General features: G+C 43.7%; 1 long non-coding RNA gene across 2 annotated transcripts; it reads right to left on the bottom strand.

Moving 5' to 3' along the window:
• Window positions 1-4,506: 4,506 nt before the first annotated feature.
• LOC119285922 lies at window positions 4,507-8,128 on the bottom strand. Of its 2 annotated transcripts, none has more exons than XR_005140014.1 (5): window positions 7,648-8,128; window positions 7,398-7,471; window positions 7,204-7,289; window positions 6,786-6,942; window positions 4,507-6,126 (listed from the first exon to the last, which is right to left on the bottom strand). It is a non-coding gene; the product is annotated as an uncharacterized LOC119285922 (long non-coding RNA). The 2 variants fall into 2 exon arrangements; XR_005140013.1 differs by having other exon boundaries at window positions 4,507-5,615.
• Window positions 8,129-17,158: the final 9,030 nt, after the last annotated feature.

Raw genomic sequence — 17,158 nt, 5'->3', positions numbered from 1 at the left:
CTATCATATACGTGAGCCAAAAGGCGCAAACGGTCCCGGGCCATGGTAACGCGACACCCTTGGGAATATCGTGCGTGAGGCCGCAAAGTGATATGAGGTGTTACCGGCTAGATCGATGTGACTTGGAATCGGGGTCCTAACATCCACACCGACTCTGATGACCACTCCGACGACCACTCCGGCGACGACTATGACGAGACGGATAGTTGGTTAGTCATCTATACCCATTTACGTGCCTAATAGATCATAGGTTGTAACACCCACAATGCGGCTATATCTCCCCCGTGTCGAGGCACGAGTTAGAGGCATAACGCATGGTGGTTTAGTCGCAAGTGGGGTAATCTTCACATAATCCCACGTACTGAATAAGAAAGGGATAAAGAGTTGGCTTACAATTGCCACTTCACACAATACATAATTAATACATAGATCATCCAAATACACTCAAAGACCGACTACGGTCAAATCCAAAAGAAAAGGAAGATAAACCCCAAATGCTAGATCCCCGATCGTCCCAACTGGGCTCCACTACTGATCAACGGGAAACGAAACATCGTAACAATAAAAGTCCTCATCGAGCTCCCACTTGAGTTTGGTAGCATCACCTGCACTGGTATCATCGGCACCTGCAACTATTTGGAAGTATCTGTGAGTCACGAGGACTCAGCAATCTCACACCCGCGAGATCAAGACTATTTAAGCTTATGGGTAAGGTAAGGTAATGAGGTGGAGCTGCAGCAAGCACTAAGCATATATGGTGACTAACATACGCAAACAAGAGCAAGAAGAGAAGCAATACAACGGTCGAGTAGCTAGAAGTGATCAAGAAGTGATCCTGAAACTACTTACGCACAACCATAACACAAGAACCATGTTCACTTCCCAGACTCGGTTACACACGCGGTTGATGCATTTTAATTCAGTCAAGTGTCAAGTTCTCTACAACCGGACATTAACAAATTCCCATCTGCCACATAACTGCGGGCACGTCTCTCGAAAGTTTATACCCTGCAGGGGTGTCCCAACTTAGCCCATCACAAGCTCTCACGGTCAACGAAGAATATTCCTTCTCCCGGGAAGACCCGATCAGTCTTTGAATCCTGGTTACAAGACATTTCGACAATGTTAAAACAAGACCACCCGACTGTGCCGACAAATCCCGATAGAGCTGCACATATCTCGTTCTCAGGGCACACCGGATTGTCCAAACTTCCGGTAGGCCAGCCCGAGAGTTGCCCCTGGTGGCCACCGGCAGTTGACAGGTTGGACCAACACTCAAAGGTGCACTGGCCCGGGGGTGTTAAAATAAAGATGACCCTCGGGCTCCGGAAACCCAAGGGAAAATGGCTTAGGTTGTTAGGCAAATGTAAAACCAAGGTTGGGCCTTGCTGGTGGAGTTTTATTCAAGGCGAACTGTCAAGGGGTTCCCATAACACCCAACCGTGTAAGAAACGCAAAATCAAGGAACATAACACCGGTATGACGGAAACTAGGGTGGCAAGAGTGGAACAAAATACCAGGCATAAGGCCGAGCCTTCCACCCTTTACCAAGTATATAGATGCATTAATTAAAATAAGAGATATTGTGATATCCCAACATATCCATGTTCCAACATGGAACCTGCTTCATCTTCACCTGCAACTAGCAACGCTATAAGAGGGGCTGAGCAAAAGCGGTAACTTAGCCAAACAACGGTTTGCTAGGAAGGTGGGTTAGAGGCTTGACATGGCAACATGGGAGGCATGATATAACAAGTGGTAGGTAGCGCGACATAGCGATAAAGTGAACAACTAGCAAGCAAAGATAGAAGTGATATCGAGGGTATGGTCATCTTGCCTGAGATCCCGCAAGGAAGAAGAACTAGTCCATGAAGAAGACAAACGGACAAAGTTGAACGAATCCTCACAACTCCGGAATGAAACCGAAGCTAATGAGAGAAGCGACCCGGAAAGAAGCAAGCAACATGGTAAACCAACAAGCATAAACATGGCATGATGCACAACCAAGGATGATGCATGTCTTGTTTAAATATGCATGGCATGGCAAACTGCAACAAGCAATACTACAAATTAAGTGGAGCTCAATATGCAACAGAGTTGCATATTGAAGAAAACACCACATTCATTTATATAGTTCACTCCCATTTATGTACCCAAGAATATTAAATGTTGTTAAACATGGAAAGAGGAGAAGCATAAGTAAACTAACTATTTAGGAAAGTTTAAATGAGGCCGGAAACAACAACAATTATTCCGGAAAAACCCCATGTGCAAATTATGGATTTGGTACTGTTCTGACCTATACACAATTTTAGAGTTATTAAACATGCAAAGTAAAGCCACCTTGTTAAACTAGGCATTTTTCTACCCCATTTACATATAAAGTTTATTAATTTCGGAGCTACGTTTAATTAGTTATGAAATAAAGCATTTTAGCATGGCATTTAAGCAAATTAATGCAAACAACAATTTAAATATTTGAAACATGGATGAAAATTGGATATTATTAATCTACACAAAATTCTAAGCATGTTTCATATAAAGTTTGTTTAATTCCGATGCACGGTTCATGAGTAATTATATGCATGAAGGCTAGGGTCTTTTTTGTAAGACTGTCTTTCTCTGGAATTAGACAAACTAGTTGACCCGTTGCGCCAAATGGTGTAGAGACCCGCTAAATCCATCTTTGCGATGAAAATAATTTCCTTTAGTAAGAACATGTTCGATGGTGGTAGTAGAAAGCCCATGTGTTCAAACATGCTATATTGAAAATATGTTTGCTACGCTGAGAAATCTGAGTTTGAGTATGGGACCCGCTGAATGGCGCAGAGACCCACTGAATTCATGTACACATTGAAAAGAAAACCCATGGTTTAGTTAGTTTAGTTGCGGGCAAGCACATATAATAGCAAATTTAGAGTTCCATTTGAAACAATGTGCACATTGATATTTGCATTTATTAGTAACTTTATGTTTTGAGTTTTGTAAATATTTGACTTCATTAATAGAAGTAGACTGCATGTTGCACCGAATGGCACAAAGCCCCAATTAAAATGATGAGGGCTTTGAAAATATTTGTATTATTACTAAGTTTAGGTTTGAACAAGCACATAGGGCATGAACTGTAACCCTTATGAAAAATTTAAGGAAGACTTCTTTTCAAAATATTTACTTGAGCGTGCGTAATTTGTTATGTTACCATTAGTTATATTATGTGAAATTGTCTAAAAAGGTTAAGATTGAAAACAAACATAGATACAGTTATATTTATAAAATAACCAGCAAGCCTTATTGCATTTGTAATTTAAAAAGAGCATATAACTCAACAGTATGCCCAGAGTTATTTGAAATGCTTTGCATTTTCTGATAAAAAGTGATTAGAAACCATTTAAGTTGTCTAGTTCTTGTTTTATGTCTGCAGAGTTCTACTTTCATATAGGTTGGTTGTTGTTTGTTTTATTTCAAGTTAGCATTTCTTATAGGCACTTGTATTTAGTTATAATAGTAGTAAAGAATTTCTGTGCCGTGACTTATAAATTGTTTTCAGAAGGTAGAATAAAAGGCAATGCACATTCTTGCAAGTAAGAAAACAAACACGTTGTGTCAAATGGCACAAGTTCTCATTTAAACAAGGAGTTATTTGCATATAAAGGCCTACATTGTCCTCCCATAATTTACATAGTACAATCTGATAGCAGGACTGTAAATACATTTGGTTGAACCATAATTTTATAACAAAAAAATCACAGTAGTAGAATACATTGCCTCTATAGGGCAAGCAATTTTTGTGCATTACTACTGTCCAGACGCCCAACTCTGGCCAGCGTAGGTGGTTCTTCTCTTGTTCCACGTGTAGTTCCCTTCTGCCATCTTCATGAGCATAGATCTTTTTCGTGTCCTATTTTTTTGCAACAAACATACAAACCATGCAAGAAACATAGCACCAACTTATCTGACATCCTCCATGCATCCAGTCCATTGGAAAAGCACTCACTTGGAAACATTTTGTATAATTAGGCATGTAGCTTAAGAAACGTAACATAAGAAGCATGTAAGCCATGCATAGGTGAATTTACCAAATGCAGAGATTTATCATAATCATGCACATATGTAACTTATATATATACACCGAGGAAAGGAATAGCTCAGTTATGTGACCGAAATTATCCATTCTGATAACACCACCGGTGCAATGCACTCCCAGATGTGATATAACATAACGAAGCATGTCAGCCATACATTGGAAAAGTGAACAAATGAAGAAAATTATCTGAATCATACACATCTCTGACATATATACATACTGAGAAAAAAAAAACAGTTCAGCTATGGGATAGAAATTATTTATTTCTCATAACCCCACTGGTCTAACGCACTTTCAGTTATGTGATGATAATTAGGAATTTAGGATGGGCATTTAACTTTTCCACGAGTGTTAAAGATACTGAATAAGCAGCTGGTTTGCTTCGAGCGACCCTGTTTCCAACTACGTATGACTCTACTTAATTATCAGTTTATCACTGCATAAGATAAAATGTCACTCTGGTATTTCTAGACATCAATTCAACCCTACAGATGTAACATAGGCCCAATAATACAGTCACTAACATCTATCATGGTAGCTTTGTAAGTCTGCACAAATCGCTCAGCTGAAATTTCTACTGGGCATAATAGGTGCACCTTTTTCGTACAATGTACAGAAATTCAGTAAAACAAAACAAATTTATTCTCAATGTATCTGTAGCTCTAGCCAAGACATCGTAACTGATGGCCTGAAAGAAAATAGAACCTGGATAAGAAATGAAGCTTTTCAGACTTAATATATGAAGCTAAGAGATTCTGTACTTCAGTTTTCATCCCCTCATAACACCTTTAGCTTATAAGCACCAAATGTAGGTTTGATTTGGCTTCTATCAACCTACACGCGGGATTTTTGTTCCAAATTTTTTAACATTTCGAAATGAGTATTTCGAAATTGTCTTTTTTACACAAGCCACAAAAAACTTCGTTTTTCACCGAAACCTTGTGCATACACATAAAATGTCCGGATATACACGCGGGATTTTTGTTCCGAATTTTTTAACATTTTGAAATGTGCATTTCGACAATGGGTGCATATGCACCTAGGAGCCAAAGGCAATTACCGCTATTAACAGGAAATACCTAGATTATGGTCAGAAACCAAAATTGTATATTTAGTATTAGTTCCAACAATAGTATATTTAGCATTAGTTCCAACCTCATACTACACGCAGACTATTGCATTACTCACTCTCCAACCAAGATCTCACTGTATTTGAGAACCCACTCTCTTCTTTCAAACTGGACGTAGAGGAACATTATTGACTCATATCCACATCTAGACCATTCCTAATCAAAATCTTGAATCATCTCCTAACCAAATCCCTACAGAATGAATCTGCCATTTTAATCTGCCTACACCACTGAGAGAGAGAGAGAGAGAGAGAGAGAGAGAGAGAGTATAGCAGAAGCCAACAACAGAATCATCCAGGTCTCTGAGGCAGCAGCGACATCAACGTCGCCGGACGATGTGGTGCGTGGCTGCATGGGGGACCGAGTGCAGCCGCCTCAGAGAGCCCCTTCTCGCCGATGTCCTGTACGGGAGCAGCATTTAAAAGCACAATACACATCTGAAGTAGAAGAATTTATTCTTCTGCATTAATATGGCACGGGACTGCTCTACGATGACACAATTTTCAGAAATCTTTTCTATTATCATAATGCATCATAAAAAAGGGACTCTGTATCGAATTTACATGAACACAAAATCCCTAGCATACATTTACCAAGATGTTAGATACTAATTCCCCTCCTGTCTGTATGAATCATTAGTATAAAAGAAATACTATGCCAATATATACACACCAACAGGTGTACCCTTGTTTTCAGAAAAAACATATTACCAATTCTTTTGGTTGCAATGAATCTAAGAAAGCAACATGTGTGCTCATTCTGAAACACCTAAAGCTCGACTCGACTACATTTGAACAATAGCATTGCTGCCTTGTCAGCTATCTGTATACTTGTGAAATTATATCAATTTCTATAAATTGTTATCGGAGTACTGGTCGTCAATGAGGAAAATATTCCATGGTTAGTACCTATCTGCACACAACATTCATGCAAATAAAGAACGCAGATTAGAGCGTTGATCACCACATTCGCTTCAAGCTAGCTACAAAATTCATATAGAATTATAGGTTGTCATACGTGTAACATCCATGGATATACAGTTGAGCCTGCAACCTAAACATTGGGTTCACAGCAGAGTAGTAATTAAGGGCAACAATAAATAGCAAAAGCATATCAGAGATGCATCAAGTACTGATGCATGTAGTATCTATAGTCCAGGGATATAAAAAGTAGTTGCTTCAGACCCATGTGTGCTAGTTAGCTTGACAAAGTTAATTTTTTTTCTTTTGGTCCCAAAACACCTATTCTTGCCTAGCGAAGGCCAATAGTTTGTTCACTTTGGGACTAAATACATACTAAATCATCACGCATAAACTGGTTGAGTTATGGATGTGCCAAATAATTACTACAACACAGTAGCTCTGAAATTATTTCACAGGGAGTGAACGGAAAAAAGAATCTGTTCAGAAGGAAAAAAGAATCATAGCCTATTCATACATGACTGTATATATAGATTCCTAGCCAAAAATTACAGCCTATACTAATACACGACTGGATATCAAGATCATCAGGATAAATAGCTTCCTTACAGAATCACGTATCAAGCATCTAGATAAATATAAAGGATATACCTTCTTTTCATCTGACAATCCCCGGTAATCAAGCACACTCATAATATCTTGAAAGGAGTTTGTTCCTGTATTTGGGAGGATCTTGTGAAATGTTTAATCTAGTTATCCTTGCATTCCTCTGTAGATAACCTGGTGCAGTACTGATTGTTCACAAATTCTGCAGTATAGAGTTGATATGCAGTACTGAGTGTACAATCAAACAAAAACATTATTCACAAGAAATGGAAAGAGGGTCCAACATTGCAGATAAAAAATAGACCGGGCAGAAAATCAAAAGCTTGTAGACACAAACACAAATAGTTGGTACCCTGATCTTCAGAATGGAAATGACTTAGATTTTTTTTCCCTTAGATTGCAAGGATCAGATCATTAGATTACTTAGTACTGCTCACAAAAAGGTCCAAGTGCAGGTACTCACACGCCAATGGAAGTCAGACTACGTGCACGACGACACACGACCTGCTCTATTTTCTTCATGCTTTTTGCTTCATTCCCACACAATGCCTAAAACCAGAAAGTACCAGGATGGTGATTAGAACTCTGGATTTCACACGCAGATTAAGGAGTAACACACACAAAGCTTCGACACGAAGTTCAGTTAGGCTTTGTCACCTCGGACGGTCGACCTCCTCTCCGAGGAAAAGGCAGCCCCTCCTCCACGTCATCCTTTCCTCCACGTCATCCTTCTAGAAAGTGCATAAACTGGGACTTATAATTAAGAAATTGCCACACACCAGTAAGCACGCACACATCACACACGCAGCAAGCAGGGCAGGACCATGGAGAGCGCGAGCAGAGACGATGTGTCATGGTGGCGACCTGCACAACTCATGTGGAGTACAGAGAGGAGGGAGAGGCCTACCTCGGCTGGTGTCCTTCTTCCAGGGCACAGGCTGGCTCAAGAAGACGGCAGCGCAAAATCCTCCCTGGGGTCGCGCACCGGAGGTGTGGCTCGATTGGCTCGGCATGGACGTTCTCATCCCATCTCCGTGGCCGGTCTCCTCTTTCCTCAATATCTACATCCTCTCCTTCCTTCTCGCTCCTACAGGGACGGATCCATGGGGTCGCCCTCTGCCTGGAGGTTCCAGTCGCCGCCGGAGAACCTCGCCTCCGTGCCCGCACGCCTCAGATTCATCGAGATGGGTGAGATGCGGGAGGAGGGGCGTGACCAATGCAGGAGGATTGAGGAGGAGGAAGCAAGCTGGAGGCGGCTGGGACGAGTGAGGATGTGGCGGCTGTCGATTGCTAGGGTTCGTGCGGGAGAAGGGGATTGGGGAAAGAGAGCTAGGTTGGTGGAGTGGAGGCTGTGTTGGAACCACACCGAAGCGGGCCAGCAAATGCGCGAGGCGCACGCGGCGAGTGGGGAACGGGCAGTTTCACGCAATAAAGTTTCACCCAGCCAATCGGAAGGGACCCCAAGCCCACCAGTCATGGACCTCAAAAGTCAACCGCAAGGTGAAATCAGCGGTAATATCCGACGGACCTGGCCGCTTAGTTGACCAGATTCAACGCGATCGAACGGCCAGAAACATCCCAATTCGAGGGAGCTCCGTGGAGGAGGGTCGGCTAGTATCCTTATAGGTTAGAATTCGCATACTGAAGAAAAACAATAACGGGCGAATCTGCTGGCCCAACGGAGGAAAAGGCCTGGGGCTGCTCACGCAGCGGCCAGATCTGGCTGGGCCGAACGAGGAGTCCCGTGGGCGAGGCAGAGGTGAGCTGGGTCTTGGCGCTCGTCCACGCGGGCTCGGATCAAGGGCGCGGTCAACGCGAGGCAGGGACGCGGGCTTCAGGTCGTGGGGCTCGTCTCTCGTGAAAAGAAGACGTAGCAGCGGGACCGGTCAACAGGCACGACAACGCACAGGACTCCGGCGACGAGGCCTTGGCACCGATGCAGGGAAGGGAAGCGGCGGGACTCCGATGCGGTAGGGAGCTCGACGGACGGGGTCGAGCCGGAGGAGCTCGAGGCCTCAGGTGCAGGAGCAGAGGAGGCCGAGGCGCCATGGCAGGGGAACGGTAGCAGCGGCGGGGAACTTGGCGGCATCATCAGGTTCAGGAGGCGTCACCGGGGCCTATGTCGTCGAGAGCCGAAGGAGGAGGCGAGGCATCGACGGATCTGGCCAGATGCGGGCATCGAGGCGGCGGGGAGGACCTGGAACGGGAGCTTGGCTCTCCATCACACTCGTCCCTGTGAACCCGCGAGAGGAAAAGATCTGAGAGAGAGAGAGAGATCCAGGGGAAAATGAAGGGAGAAGGAGGAATGGGCGGTTCCTGCTGACTGTTGCTGCTGGCCAGGAACCTTCGATGGGGGAAGCACCGGCGAGGAGGAGGCTGAGCGAGGGAGGCTGGCACTGGGTCGTTGCGGGAGCATCTGGACAGGGGCTCCAACGCTAGGGGATCAGGCGAGGTGGTAGGAGGCTTGCAGGAGGAGGCAACAGGTGAGGTGGATGGAGTTGGATCGAGAGGAGCTTCGGTTGGCCGGGCGTGCAAATCAAGGAGGAGAGGAGTGGCGGCTGCGTGATGGAATGGTGCATGGGACAGGGGAGATCCCGAGGGGAATTTGGTGGAGCGGCGGCGGCGGCAGGGACAAACTTCTTAGATTTTAGGGTTTGGTCTAAATGGGCTAGGGGTCTATATATATATATATATATATATATATATATATATATATATATATATATATATATATATATATGCAAAATGGGTGATGATTTGGATCCTCCGATCACGATCGGACGGTCCGGAATAAATGGGTTAGGGAGTCCAAATAAAAAAATAGAGATATTTTAGGGACGTTTGGGGATGATCCGGACCCATTGGTGACGACAGAGCGGGTCGGGTTCGGGACAACTTCGGACGAGCACTCGAGGGGTCGATGCACTAAGCAAGGAGGGGTTAGGTGGACTATGGAGAGTCGGTTGGGAAGAGAGGAGAGTGGAGAAATGCAGCCCGGCACGGATTTCGGACACCAAAAACGTCCGACGTTAGACCGACTATAAAGCCGCTACAGTTATCCGTTGGGGCGTCAAACGGACTCCGAATACGATGGAATTTGGCAGGCGGTCTATCAACAACATAAAAACACCGCATGCCAAATTTCATCCCATTCCGAGGACATTCTTCGGCCACTTATAAAATAATATTTCGGACGTGTCGCATGCGCGTGCAAGTGCATCTGGGCTTAGAACAGACAACGGAAAGAACTGAGAGACCCAGACGGATGCAAGTTTTAAAAAACATGATAATGCAATGCACATGATGACATGGAAAGATGCACTAAGAAAGCAAATGACACGACAATGACGGCGAATAACGGGAAGACACTTGGCGCAACGGTCTCGAGGCGTTACATAGGGTTTCTCTGGTTACTCCTGCCTCCCCCTTTTTGGAATAGAAATCATATGGTTATGTTCTCCCAATCCATGAAATCTGAGTAAGTTTCGTTAGATCCGTGTAGTGTATTGATTGTATGAATGTTACATGTGATAAGTGATTAGTTATTTTATCTGTGCAAATGATTTCTGCTAGTAATCCGACTAGGGTTAGTGTTCGTGCTAATAATTCCTAGCCAGGGCTTGACAATTGATTTTCAATGACACACATATGTTCGTGCCATTATTTTCTTCAAGATTGGTCTGTATATAGACGACTGTGCTTAAAAATCAAATCATAATCTCTAGATATGTATAAATAAATAGTCATAAATTCCCAATCCTACTTCACGGCATGTAATCATTGATTTGATGCCAAATTTGTTTTACTATTTGTATAGGTGTTGTCTGACTATGTGGAGAGCGAGGATGAAGATGTCCAGAGGAGGTACAACAGGCAAATCCTGAGGGAGGTTTATACGGGAATGCATAATAGGCATATTAGGACCTGGAACGGTGGCTATGGATGCCCATTTTGCAACCAGAAGCATCATGATGCGTATCTAAGTGTGCTGGCACATGCAAGAGGACAGACCGTTGGCTCCTTCAAGCAGAAGTATTCTCGCAGTGTGGCGCACGGCATGTACGCCGAGTACCTGGAGAAGCTTCAGGATCGTGCCGGCCTGTGAGATGAGATGTCGGATGGATCAAACTATATATGTACGCTTGATTATGCTTAATGCGGTTAAACTATGTACTACTTATGGTTGAACTATGCTTATGTACGTGTACGCTTATTATTTATGTCTGAGTATGTTAAATATTTCGCCAAATTTTTGGTAAAAATTACAATGGGGAACCAATAAACAAGGACGGAGGAAGTACGTCAATCACACACGGTTCCCAAAATTGGAACTGTGTGCAATGACTTTCATTTTGCCTTCTCTGTCAATCACACACGGTTTGCTCTAGCAAACCGTCGCCCCCAAAATTCTTTGTGGGACAGAAAACCCTCAACACCCAATTCAAAAAAGAAAAAAGAAAACCCTCACCATCCCCACGTCACAAAAACCCTCACCCCGCCCGCCACCCCCTCAGCCCCTCCGGTGCATTCCCCATTCACACCTACACAAGCTCATCCGTGCCTATACCATGGCACCGCCTATCACAGTGGTAAACACTTAGCTCACCGCCTACCGCCGCCAGGCTGCCGGCAAAGCCCACTGCATTTCGCCACTTCCGCTTGCCGCCGCCTATCGCCGTCGACTTTCTCGACGCTACTCGCGGTCGACCCAGCTCCACTCGGTTGGGGAATCTACTGTACTGAGGGTTCTTTCTCATGGACGACAAGGTAAATATTTAACGAGATATTATCTCATCTCTTATCCCAGTTCATCTGCCTCCTTTAATCACCCGATGGAAATTATTGTGAATTCATTTTTATTCGAGCTGATTTGAGGGTTTTCTTTTATTCATATAATGTACAGTGCGCCGACAATTCAGGACTTCGCAACCTCCACCAGAGATTTCATCTCCCATACCAGATAACTTGAGGAGACGCACAGTATGTTCAATCTCACCCTAAATCGGTTGGCATGGCCTACTTTCCTGACCATATGCTAAATATTGTTACATTTGGATAAAAGGTGCCACATGCACCATATACGTCAAAGGGGATTTCCCCCCTCTTATTTGTATATTAGGCAAATTAATGATGTATTGTTCTTTCGATTACTCTCATATTTCCATGACATCATGTTTACCCTATCTGTTTAATTATAGATTTTTGTCTTTTCAATTTCAATTGATGTACAGTTCTTTCAATTTGGGTTTGCATGTTACCATATTTTCTTTAACGATCATACCATTTTCCGCAGAACATCCCTTGCTATGCAACATATTATGTAGTGCACAATTTTTCCCTTTACATAGATGAAGGCTCCACGGATGTCATACTGCACACAAACCATGGATTTACAAGCATTGCTACCGTAAGACTTGATGAACATGGTGACTCCTATTTTGGCACTGGCTTTTGGAAAGAAATAGTAAAGTTTTATATACTGAAAGCTGGCACTAAAATTGCACTGCACATAAAAGGGCCTGGTCATGAGATATATGCTAACTTCCCCGACAAAATCATCTGTCCAGACTTTGTTCGAAGTAAGTTTTCTTTTCAACTATCTACATGTTGACTTACCCAGCAATGTCAAATGAATTGTGTAGTATTTAAGGAACCAATTGTTATTCCCTTTTCTTACTATATTCCTACCTAATAACTTCTAGTTACCAATACACTTTTCTATTGCCCTGTTTTAACTAAATATTCCCTGTACTCCCATTTCTATCACAAAGCGCAGCTGACAAGGAGACTCTGGAGGTGGAGAACGGGGCTGCCAACAAGTGGAGGCGGGGGGAGCTAGAATCGCAAGCGACTCCGGCAGGCCTAGACTTCATCAATAGTCTCCCCGTTGATATGTTGAGAGTCATCATCTCCCTCCTCCCAATCAAATATGGGGCGCGGACAACCGTCCTTTCCCGGCGGTGACGCCCCCCTATGGAACTCCAGCCCTCTCAACCTCATCGACACCCACGAGCTCTGCCATGGCTATTGCAAAAGCTTGGATGCGTACTCCAAGATCCTCGGCAGTCACCTTAGACCAACCAAAGGCCTTAGAATGGGCAAGTTTCGTTCCAAGGGCAAGGACCGAGCCAAGCTTGACGACTGGTTCCGATCCCCCACCCTAGCTCAGCTCGAGGATCTAACTATTGATGATGGGCACATGTGGTTGCTGCCAACGTCCGCACTCCACCTCGCACCCACGCTGCGCGTCGCCAAGTTCAGGAACTGCCATTCCCCCCCCCCTTAATGACGCGCTCGCTCTTATTCTACCACGACTGAAGGACCTCGAGCTCGTCGTTGTCTGCCTCTCAAACGGTGACATGGAGCGCCCGCTCCGTGTGTGTATTGCACTCGAGTACCTTCGTCTTCAGGTGATCAATGGGTTGAGTACCTTCCATGACTCTCCGGACTGTTTATGTGTGTTGCTGGTGCGGCAGGAAGACATCACAAGATGTGTACCACGGTATGATCATTGAGGACACACCTGCACTTGAGAGATTACTTGTAGTTGATCAAGAAGTTCCAACAAGAATCAATTTCATTTCTGCGCCGAAATTGACAGTGGTAGGCTACTCGTCTCATAAATACTCTGAACTTGTTATTGGATCCACACCTGTTCAGGTACAACAGCCGCCTTCTACCTCTCCTTCTACAATTAACATTATTTCTAATTTTGAAGATGTTTGTTCGTCTGTCATTCAGAAAACGATTCCGACAAGCTTGAGCCCGAAAATGCACACAGTGAAGGTCTTGACACTAGAATCTATCGGCCCCAACCTAGAGCAAGCTGTCAGATTCCTGAGATGCTTTGCGTGCCTGGAGAAGCTATATATCGAGGTGATGTTCCTTTCCCGTTAAATGTTAACCATAAGGGAGTTCATGTTTTCTTAGGGAACTTTTCATCCACTCCAACCTATTGTGAAGAAGGCTACACTTTTCTAGAATGTAATCAAATGCCCATGTTAATCATGTCAGATCGAAGATGGCATGTTAGTGCATTTTACAAATCCTGGAAACCAAATAGGCCTGTAGTAATGTTCAAAACTGCATGTAGGCACTAACATGTTTTCTTATTTTGTGGATAAGATTAGGCCTAGTGGTCGATAATGTGATACAATATAACCATCACGTCGAATGCCTAGATCTGCATCTCTCAGAAATTACTTTGAACACCTACAGAGGGACCTTACCAGAGATTATATTAGCCAGGTTCTTTGTGCTCAGAGCAAGGGTGCTGAAGGAAATGAGGTTTGCCCTATATTTATTTCGCAAAAATGATTGGTTTGTTGAATAGCGCCGACGCCTGCGGCAGAATGGAGTAGGCTCGAAAAATGCTGAATTTCATTTTGGAACTTCAGATGACAGAGTATCGGAAGTCATCGTGTCAACCCCATACATGACTTCTCAGTGGCTGAGCCCTTTGCAAAAATGGTGAGGTTTCGAAACCAGACTTAGAAGTGGTGATATTAGTTTGAACCTCTCTGATATCCATGCTCAGCAGATCAGCACGAGCGTTTGCAGGTAATGAGCTGAATTTCATTTCTAATATCATTTTGAACCTTGTAATCTTTGAATTTGAGCCATATAACATTGAAATTTGAACCTTGTAACATTTCGAGCTTTTGTGGTACAATCATTGAAATGGCATCATATGAGACTTGCATATTGCTAACACTATTTTGACCATAATATGCAATGGTCTTAGATTTTATTAACCATTCTCGAATCAGTTTACCTTGTTGATCTCACAACACATGATCTGTATAGCTAACTTGAGTGCGATCTTCGACATTATTGCACACAGTTGGTTTCTTCCACCGTGTGCACTATAGAGCATAGAATTACTTATCGCACTCGAGTGTCCATCATCACCCTTCTATGTAACTTTGACCTCATCACCCACGGGTAAACTTATGATCGAAGTCATTCCACACACTTTGTTTTTACAAAGCGTTTTGCCAATAGACGCCCACGATTTGTCCCTCTTCTAGCCAGCGCGTGGCCAAACAAGCTGGGCGGGAAGCTTGCATGGTAAACAGCACGGCAACGCGGGAACAGGCTCACCGATGATACATTTGGTGCCTCTTTGAGCCCACGCGTGCGGGGCAGTGTTGTCAAGCATGCACTGGAATCCTCCGCTATGAACGTCGTGACAAGACGTGACGATTACAGGCCGGCCGACCCCCATTTATTACAAGGCCATTTCACCCTTGTGTCTCCTCAAGCTTTTGATGGTGCCCCACTATTGCAATAAGCACGCCCACCACGAGAAATTCTTAGAGGGTATCCTGCGCGGCTCCAATGGCGCTCCGAGCGGCTACCAACAACGAGCAACAGTTCACCATGCATGCCGTGGTGGACACCCATAGAAGGTTCATGGACCTCTCGTTGGTGTACACCAATGACCTGGTCTGGGTGGAGCACTCCATCCACATCATGGAGTTGTTGCTTGCCGCGGAGAAGTATAAGGTGGTCAGGTTCGACCCCCAGTACACCCGCGCTCGTGTCGGGTCTCGTCCCAAGGTCGCCGTCACCCAGATGTGCGTGCGCCACCACGTCCTTGTCTACCACTACTGCCTAGCCATAAGGCTTTGCGAGCGTTTTGCCAGGTTTTTCAACAGCCCCCACTACATGTTCACTACAATGGACATCACCAATGATGTAAAGGCGCTCGAGAATCGGGCATCGCCTGCCAGAATATTATCGACATCCAGGGCCAATACAAGATCTGGGGCAACAAGGAGCATGATAAGGACTCACTGGTTCACCTCGCCGAGGCCATCATCAACCCCTAATACAGAGACATGAAGGATTTGTGCAACAAGGACAAGCATGCCTAGAACTCGGCCTGGATGGAGAAACTCAACAATATAAGTCTAGGTTTAGTTCAACTTTAACTTGCTCAGGAGGTGTATAAGTTCCAATATTACTTTCACGAACCACAGTTGAAGCTTTAGCATGATCCTTTATTCTAACAAGGAAAGGTGGTTTCTCAACATAAGCAGTACGAACAACAGGATCATTACAAGTGATTGTCTTTTCTTCAAATTTAATAGGTGCAACTACTGTTGTTTCAATGGGAGGATCATATTTAAACCACTTCTCCTTAGGGAGATCAACATGAGTAGCAAAGGATTCACAGAAAGAAGCTACTATCTCAGAGTCAAGTCCATATTTAGTGCTAAATTTACGGAAAACATCGGTATTCATAGAAGATTTAACACAATCAAACTTAGGTGTTATACCTGACTCCTTACCTTTGTCGAGATCCCAATCTTCAAAGTTGCGTTTAATTCTCTCCAATAAATTCCATTTGAATTCAATAGTTTTCATCATAAAGGAACCAGTACAAGAAGTATCGAGCATGGAGCGATTGTTGTCAGAAAGCCGAGCATAAATTTTTTGAATAATCATTTCTCTTGAGAGCTCATGATTGGGGCATGAATATAACATTGACTTAAGCCTCCCCCAAGCTTGAGCGGTGCTTTCTCCTTCGCGAGGCCAAAAATTATATGTATAATTACGATCACGATGAACAAGATGCATAGGATAAAACTTCTGATGGAATTCCACTTTCAACCATTTGTAGTACCATGATCCCATATCATCACATAGCCTATAACATGTCAATGCATCTTCCTTCAAAGATAAAGGGAAGACTTTCTTCTTGATAACATCATCGGGCATACCTGCAAGCTTAAATAATCCATAAACTTCATCCACATAGATTAAGTGTAAGTCGGGATGCAATGTTCCATCTCCTACAAAAGGATTAGCTTGTAGTTTCTCTATCATACCCGAAGGAATTTCAAAGTAAATGTTTTCATTTTTAGTAGGTCCAGTAGGTTGAGGAGTAACTAATTGTTGTTTCGGACGAGTTGAAGATACCCCAAACAAACCTCTCAAAGGATTACTTTCCATAGTAACAAGTGACAGTAAATTTCAGCACACTATATAAATTTTTCCTTACCAAATTCCACCTACCAAAGGCGCTTCACTCCCCGGCAACGACGACAGAAAAAAGTCTTGATGACCCACAAGTGTAGGGGATCTACCGTAGCCTTTTCGATAAGTAAGAGTGTCGAACCCAACGAGGAGCAGAAGGTAATGATAAGCAGTTTTCAGTAAGGTATTCTCTGCAAGCACTGAAATTATCGGTAACAGATAGTTTTGTGATTAGGTAATTTGTAACAAGTAGCAAGTAATAAAACTAAATAAGGTGCAACAAGATGGACAAATCCTTTTTGTAGCAAAGGACAAGCCTGGACAAACTCTTATATGAAGTAAAGCGCTCCCGAGGACACATGGGAATTATCGTCAAGCTAGTTTTCATCACGTTCATATGATTCCCTTTCGGTACTTTGATAATTTGATATGTG

The sequence above is a fragment of the Triticum dicoccoides genome, chromosome 4A (assembly GCF_002162155.2).
Source record: "Triticum dicoccoides isolate Atlit2015 ecotype Zavitan chromosome 4A, WEW_v2.0, whole genome shotgun sequence".
Classification (NCBI taxonomy): Eukaryota; Viridiplantae; Streptophyta; class Magnoliopsida; order Poales; family Poaceae; genus Triticum; species Triticum dicoccoides.
This window is presented reverse-complemented; position numbering and strand designations above follow the sequence as displayed.